The sequence below is a fragment of the Parasteatoda tepidariorum genome, chromosome 5 (genome assembly GCF_982258835.1).
Source record: "Parasteatoda tepidariorum strain Cologne lab strain chromosome 5, Ptep-v5.0, whole genome shotgun sequence".
Taxonomy (NCBI): domain Eukaryota; kingdom Metazoa; phylum Arthropoda; class Arachnida; order Araneae; family Theridiidae; genus Parasteatoda; species Parasteatoda tepidariorum.
In genome coordinates, this window is record NC_141759.1 from 101,635,993 (window position 1) to 101,645,410 (window position 9,418).

A 9,418-nucleotide genomic window follows, 5' to 3' on the forward strand; every position below is an offset into this window, starting at 1 on the left:
ATGTAAAAGTATTTTTTCAATGCTTATCACTTAGAACTGTAACAGCAGTTAGATTCATCCAACTCACTAACTTATGCCCATATAGTGATGGCTAGATGTTACCGCGACACTTTAACATTTTCTTGTCAGTGTTTTTGAACACTGCCTCAAAATATATAAGTTAAAAATTTTAAAACTTAACTTGTTATTCCAAACACGCTAAGATCAAACTATATATATCGCTAATATAAAGCTGGTCAATTTGCAATGCGATATTTGTACGAAACAGGTTTTAAAACAAAAGTTGAGTATCGGTTTGCAACAATGTCAAGATATATTAATAAAAAAATACCTGTAACTGTAAGCATGGTACCTGTAATTATGAAATTACTGATTTTACAAGCACGCATAACCTCAGTGGGTCTCAGTGGAGTCAAAAATCGAACACCAGCCCTACCGGAACGAAGTTAGTTTCTCAAACAACTATGTACCCATATATATATATATATATATATATATATATATATATATATATATATATATATATATATATATATATATATATATATATATATATATATATATATATATATATATATATATATATATATATATATATATATATATATACATACACAAAGGTAAAAACGTCCTGTTTTTAATTAAATGCATACTTGAGCCAAAAATAGAGTTAAGAACAGGATGTGGCTTTTAAAAGTGTGAGAAAGTATTTCGATTAGAATAATTAATTAGGATAACATAAAAAGATTAATTGAAGCTTTTTCTGTTAAACATATATATATATATATATATATATATATATATATATATATATATATATATATATATATTAGCAAAAATAAATATGCCCATTACTAAGTACAACTTATTAGCCATTATCAAGTCTGAGTGCTTGTGTGCCCATTACAAATTAGTCTGTTATCCTTCAAGTTGACGAACAAATAGCACAAATTAGCGAATGAGCTGCAAAGAGATACATTTAGAATTAAGAGAGGGGGTTCGAACCTGCTATTTTCATGTGTCAGTCTTAGGGGAAGTGACAATACAACTCAGCCGGGGAAGCCCCTCATAATTTTCATGAAGTGCTTTGTATCTCATTCGGATGTAATCGAAACTCATTTAGCTATCTCTAGAAAATTTGTTCTTTGCAGTGTTTCAGGATTTGTTTTCCTCGAGCTAGTCCTTAACTTAGTAACCACATTTTATCATTATTATCTGTAGCTAACTAACGCAGAAGAATTTCATAAAGTGTTCCTTGAATCGTGACTGCCTTGAAGAAATTTATTAAACACCTCGGAATCATCTTAAACATGAAGGTGTCATTATAATAGTGAATGCATCTTTATACCTTCCATCTGTAATAGTGCCTCTTCAGGTAGACAAGAGCTCAAAAATTATACTTTGCTACACAAATTGACGTATGTGTAATGAAACAATAAGTGAAATCAATGAATTTTATATAGTAATAAATTGAGATCACATACTATTCAGTTGTAATCTGCTCTAGAAATATTTTTTCAGTTTGAGTCATGTTCAGTTTGAGTTCTGTTTGAGTTGCCCTAGGGGGTATGATCAGTTTAGTCTTCGTCAACCACGGCATAGGCCAGAGTTCGATTTTCCGCGCTAACGACTGTGTGATGGATAAAACTAAATTTATCCAATCATTTGGTTGTGAATCCATTCTAATATAAGGTCTAATCTTCTGCTGTCTGCTATAATGAATAATTTACTAAAAGAATTATTTTGATTTAATGGAGCTTTCAAAACATTAGAAAACAAATTTGGAACTTTAAAATATTATATAAGTAACCAACCTTCGAACTTTTCCTCAAAAAAAAAAGTTTGTTTTAGGACAAAATTAGTATATTCAGTCACGGTTACAACTAACTGTTATACATATTTAATGTAAAATTCATTCGGGATTTTTCCATAGGACTTTACTGAAGGAGAAGCCGAATAATAACTCAGAAATTGTTGGCAATGGTGTGTAATATTAGGGGACGACGACACTCCAGGCATCCAGCTTCTCATTAACCAATAATGATGGTAAAACTTTTCATCAACTAGTAGTATTATTTATAACATAAAAGTAAATTTCTTTTTCGGTGAATCTTTAAGAAAACTATTTTTCAAACAAAACAATAGGAGTTTGAAACAAATTTAAAAATTTCAGATCCTTAAAATTTCATTTTTTTCCCTATAAAAGAAAAATCAAATGTATTTTCTTGGTACACATAAATATGTTATCATGGAATAATTTCTGCATGCATATACATAATAAGATTTTTATCAAATAAAATGTCTCCCCAATGTCGTTTTTATTTTTTATTTGTTTTATTTTTATTTTTCTATTCTTTTGGAAGCTTTCTATGCAAGAAATTTCAGCGGCGATCTCCACATTTCTGCCTATACTGTCAGTAAAAAGGTACCCTTATGGGTGACTTGTTTTACTGTCAGTGCACGCTTGTATTAAATATTCGTAAAATTTAAAAAATGTGAAGAAATGTTTGGTATTAAAACTCTTAGTATTATAAAGGATGAAATCTGTTAATATATTTTCTTATTCTTGTATTATTCGAGATGCTCTGTTAAGCTTTAAAATAAAAATTTAGAAAAAGCGGGGTATTGTTAAAGCATTGTTTGTTTTTAGCAACAATCCAAAAAATACTCCCGCAAAGAACTTCACTGTGAATTTAAACAATGAAAGATATTGGTAAAGAATTAAACAATGTAAGATTCTTTTCACTCTTTCAAAAATTTTTTCAGCATCAATTCAGATTTCCACTTACAAAATTTCACTTTTAATTCATATTTTGTCACAAAATTTTAAAACAAACCATGGAAAAGATCATACGTAACATCTGCGGAAAGCTGTAAGTAAAATTTTGTATATTTTATGGATATTATTTTTAATTTTAAAGTTGTATGATTTCCATGGTCAATGGAAACACTGAGGTTAGTACCATATTAAGATCGATCTCAGAGCAAATTTTCTGTTGCAGACATTTTTATATTTTAAAGGTGAGCTCGGTAGCAGAATTTAGGAAGTGAGTCTGCAATACATTATTTTCATACATTTAAATTAGTTTGCACCTTAACGCAATCAACAATGATTATTATTGAAAAAATTCAGCTTAATCTAACATATAGCAAATTTTGTAAACTTAAGGGCCATTAAAAATATGCAGGAAAATTTATGTAGTTTAAATTCCAGTTAAATTTTATACAAGGTTACTTAAAAAATGGAATGGAATTAACATACAGTCCTCCATACAGTTATGTCTGTAATCAACTCACAGAAAAATTAATCGTTTCCTGGTTCCTTGTGGTGTTTACTTACTTCAGCCTTTTTACGACAGATTGGAAGCTCATAGGATGAGTATTTTGCTACTAGCTAGTGAGCTCGGTAGAAGAGTTTGTGAGGTGAATATGCAGCATTATTATCATAAATCAAAATTAGTCTGCAGCTTCAATCCAGTCAACAAAGATCATTATTGTAAAAATTCAGCTTAATGTAACATATAGCAAATTTTGCAAACCTAAGTCCTTTAAAAAGTATGCATGAAAACTTTAGGCTGTTTAAATTTAAATTAAATTTTATGCAAGAATACTTAAAAACTGGAATTCGGTTAACATACAATCCCTCATACAGTTAAACGTGTAATCAGGTGACAGAAAGAAAAAAAATCTCTACTTTGTTCATTTGTGGTGTTCTCTAAACTCAGGTTTTATTTTTTTTATTCGAAACAATTTTAGAAATTTTTAAAAGAAGTCGACGCAATTGTCCCCATTTGTTTGTTTGCTTTTTACAAATAAAAATAAAACTTAGATAAAAAATAATCTTTAGATGCTGTAATAATCTGCGCTGTCAACTGCATGCTGGTAAGTCTCTATCCCCCGACTGGTTAGTATTCCCGATTGATTGTTCCATAAGTTCATTATCCACTAAACATAAGAAAAAAATTCTTAAAAGCAACAATTTCATATTACAAATTTGTACGCATCCCTAATAATAGTGTTTGATTAAAAACTAACTATAGATACAGAATTTTGATCATTCTATAAATAATGCCAGTTTAAACTTGCAATTTACTATTTACTAAATTAATTTCTGCTTACTTGCTATTAAATAAGTGATATTTATAAATGATAAATCAATTTTACACATGCAAAAAAAAATTATATTGCTGAAAAAAGAACTTGAATTTTTTTTTTTTAATTGACCAATAAATATACGAAATATGTATATACAGATATTGTATATACAAAAGAGATGAATACTGATTTTCAGGTTTTATATATCAAAACTGAAACAGACTATCTTAATTTGGAAAAGCTGAAATGTTTAAATTGGAGACAAAATTCTGACTTTAAAAATTTTAAGAAACTGCTTTATTTTCAATCGAAATACAAACGGGAATAAAGTTCTAAAGTCTAAAATATTAAGAAATAGATACAAATATATTGATTGGGCTTTCTGTTTCACACATAATACATTAAATAGCAATTTTTATTTAAATGCATTTTATAAAAACTTCGCAGGTCAGCCAAGTCCAGTACTGAGGACAAGAAAAACTATCCTGCTTGCGCCTCAAAAGATAAACAACATCCAACACCATCTGAAGTACTGGAAGAGAAGGTTAAGATCAGAGAAGAATTCGTGTACTGGGAAAATTACTGGAATGAACAAGACCAACAAATCGCGACAGGCATTGACGACTCAACATGGAACAACACCTGTCCAATAACACAGACTGTCTTTAACATCAGGGAATGTCTCCCATCCAAAAAACAACAGGATGCAGCAACATCGAATAACATCTTGGAGACTCCCGACAGTCTGACAGTCGTCAAGTTCCACCACCATCAGGAATTGCCTGTCGACAGCGTCAAAAGCTTCCCAGAAGAAGGGACACGCGTTGCCATTAGCGACAGTTCAAAAGCAGAAACATCTTGCAATAAAAATGAGGATAGATATAGGACACGCTATGGCAACTGCGAGGGTCTCAAAATCGCAAAGATTTGGAAATGGCGACGACTTACCAGATGTTTTAGTTGGATCGGGAAAAAATACAAAAATCATCAAAATTGAACTTTTCGGATTTTCTATCAGCATTTTATATGTTTTATTCATCATGAACAAAATTCAAATTTCGAAAAATACCATCACCATTTAATGTCATCATAAAATATGAACAAAATTGAAAATTTCGAGCAATAGTAACAGATTTAATTTTATTTAGTCATCATAAACATGCACATAAACAATGCCTGAAGAGCTAACAGATGTAGAAGGAGATTAAGAACAACAGAAAATGAAGTTTCGTATTGATTATGGAAGAATAAGATCTTCTTCAAAAGTTGAAAGTTTCTAGAATGTTGCATCAAGACGAGAGAAGAGGAAGGAGGATGGAAAGGAGGATGGATGGAGAGGAAAATGGAAAAGAGAAAGGAAAAATTTTATTAAAAAAGGCTGATTTAACATCATCAACGTTGATACTCATCTCTTTACATAAACATGTAGCTGTTAGAAACAATTTTCAAAATTATCTAAAACTTTGCCACAACTTCAAAATTTATATTCTAGGTAATTAATACCTAGTTTTTTTGTTTGTTTTTTTTTTCGTTTCAGGTAGTGCTTATACCTGACTTTTAAATTATAAAATTCAGTTTCATAACAGATTTAGGTATTTTCTTACCTATATCATTAAGGTATTTTATTACCTTACTCTAGCATAAATTTCATAATAGATACATAATAATTTGGCCTTATTTTTTCTAATCGGCATAAGTTTCCCTCCCTTTCGTTAACATCATTTTTAATATTGATTTCAAACTGTTGCATGTTTATGTAAAGACATGAGTATTAAACATGGAAAAGTAACATCTGATGGAAAGAAACACCCAATTGAAAGAAAGTTCTGGAAGGAATAAACATCTAGCTCAAAGTAACATCAAGCTGAAGGAAAGGTCTAAAGAAGGAGATAAACATCTAGCAGAGAGAAACGGCGTGGGAAAAAACAACTAGTGGAAGGAGACGTATAGAGTGTACACCATCATGTTGAAAGAAAGCATCTTATATTTAACATCGAGCATCTTATATTTAACATCTTATATTAACATCAAGAGACTGGCATTGTTTATGTGCACAAAAGCCACTACCTGAACATAAAAAACTAAAAAATAAAACACCGAACAAAAAAAATGAAAAATCTAAATTTGTCCTTGTAATATCCAATTCTGTCAGCGAAGTAAAAAATATAAAGATGAAAACAGACCAAAAAAATGCATATACATGAACATTAAAATCGTTACAAAAAAAGAAATAAATATAACTAAACAGATAAAAAAATGAAGTCAGACTGGTCGAAGAGCAGCAGATGTACAGAGTAGAATGGTATAACAGCAGCAGATTCTCAGATTCAGACTTTTTTCAGACTGGTTAACCAGCAGCAGATATACGAATTTATATAGCAGTAGATGTACAGATTCAGATTAGTCCATCAGAGAAGTTGAAGTATAGAGATTCAGATTGGTCATTAGTCAGACAGTAGATAAAATCACATGCAAGCAGTTTAAATTTTCGGCCCAATAAAGTAGATCAAAATTCCGCTGTGACTCACTTTTATTTTGATGTTGTTGCTTTTTATTCATTAACTTTCAGGTATTCGATGTAAGTACCAAATTACAAATTAAAATGTTTAAGGTATAGAATCAAGCTAATGAAAAGCATATATTACAGTTATTTTAGAATTAAATAAAATGTCTGTTAATTACTGAGCAATTCTGAGTGTTTCAGATGCAAACTTTGAATTCGATTTGTTCAGTAATTGAATGTTCTTAATGAAAACGAACAAAAACATTCATTAGGTGCCAAAAGTTAATATGTTTAAGTAAGTTTGGTAGTAGTTTAAAATCAGGGATCCACCTAATATTTGTCGATTTGAAAATAAACCAATATATGGAGGAAAAAATTAACCATACCCAATCACATAGCGGTAAACAAAACTTTAGTAACCTTAAAGTGATGTCATTAAAAACTAAAACGGCAACGTTTTAATTTTTGTTTTTTGTTTTTTGCGAAAATAGTTACCGCTAATTGTTATTGTTTTTCATTGTATTTACATTTCCTTTAAAGAACAATGCAACTTTGTAGCTGACAAAGATGACCAACATTTTTTTATTTAACAAAGTTTGTTGTTGAAGACATGTTTTTAAAAAATTTTAGTGAGCATGTAAATGCGATTTTCATGTATTTTACTCGCATTTTTCATTTGTTAAACACAATATTTTAACAATATTATCAAAAAGGAATTCAAATGTTAAAAATTAAAAAAAAAAAATTCTGTTTTTACCCGTTGATCCCAATGATAAAAAAAATCTGAAATCAACTCGAAACTTATGTCGAAAAAACTAACTCGAAATTTTTAATAAACATTTTTAATAACTGTTTTTTTTTCAACAGTTGACCAGTTGTTTTTCAATTCAGAACACTACACGCCCTCTATTGGTTGCTTGAAACAAAGTTAACCACACAAAAATTAATTTTCGAGTCAAATGCACGCAAAATATTTTAACCTATTAATTCTTAAAATTTTCGACTCAGATATGCGCATCTAATGTTTTTGTTTTTCAGTGTATAAATGTTTTTCACAAAAACCACACACTAGGACTGGATATAAGACATTTTATATCGTGATGCATCGTCAGTTTTGCATCGCGATATAGCGATGTATCGCGATATAGTATTTTTGAATTTCATTTACTTGTAAGGCACAGAAAGTAGGATTTCTATCAAAACTTTATACTCAGATTGATTTAAATCAGTTTATGAATTTGAAGATATATATGTTTTGCTAAAGAAGGATATTAATGTTGTATTTTCTAAAAATGATCGCGCACATAACAAAAGATTTCTTAGCTTAAAAATAAATAATAAAAAAATAAATAAATTGAAATTTATCGATATAATATTTACCTAACAATATAGAATGAAAATTTAAAAAATAAGTTCGTTAAAAATTATTTTCAGGCTTAAAACAAAATGCTAAATAAATTTTTAAAAAAAACGCTTGTAAAACAATCCTATTTTTTATCAATATTATTTCACATAAATAATTAAGTTAAATTGAATAATTACCGAATTTTGAACGAAAAAACAAAGTAAGGTTTAATTTCTTAAAAATAAAAGAATTATGATATTCGATAATATATTTAACTAACAATATTGAAAGAAAATTAAAAAACACGATTATACTCTTTAATAGAACAAAGTACTAAATGATTAATAAAAAAAAAAATTAAAAAAAAGTCGCAAACCTTACTAATTTTTTTGAATAAACAAAGTTGATTGACTTATGTCCAAATCCAAAAGGGAAAAAACAAGTTTTGTTACAATTTTATTTATAAAAGCAAAAACAACTAAAGATTTATAAATTTAAAATCAGAAATAAAAACCCATTAAATTATTAGAAGTTTTATCCAAAAAGTTTTTAATAAATTAAAATAAAGTAAAAAATAGCCTAACAAATTTAATTACTTTGTAATTTAATTCTTTATGGGCACCTCAAATTAGATTTTCGATTGTAATAAAATCAATAATATAAAAAATTACTTAAACATATATCAAAATTAATTTTCACATTTAAAAATAAATAAAAAAAGTTTTGTTTTAAAAAAAATAATTTACCAAATTATTTAAGAAACACTTCTTTATATATTATTTTCAATAATAGATTACGTTCAGAACAAGGTAACGACGGTGATCGCAAAGTCAGTCCCACTGAAAATAATCTACAAGAAACGATATCAAGTCGCGACAAAGCAAAGTAAAGAACTATGAGGAGCGAAAACGAACATGCGAGATCTCGATATACGTTCTCAAAACAGATTCAGATTCTACCGCTCATCACTCAAGGCCTTTTAAACAGAACGAAACGAACATCGTCTTCCACACCGCGAATTGGCATCGGAACGTAAGAGAAGTTCCTTGCGTGTCTTGTATCGCTATATCGTATATCGCTATATCGTTCGTCTTCTTTACAGGACGGCTTAAATCAGATATCTGATGCATCGCCTGGAACGAAAGTCCGATACAGGCGTTAAATCGATATGGCGATTTGTAGCCCAGTCCTACTAGACATAGTCGCTTTGGTAAATGTTCGAAATATATACTATGTGATTGTCAAAATTCACCGGTGGATGTCAACCACCACTAATTTCGGTCATTCACAGTTACGTATGCATAAAAATGAAAGACTTGTTCAAAGCATCGAGGTATTTTGCTTAAAACTTTCTACTTTGAATGGGCTATGCGAAAACTCATGAAATTACAACCAAGCATTATTAAAAATTAAATTACAGATCATATTTTTAAACTTTATTTCTTAATCTGTTATTTGGCTTTTGACCTTTTTAA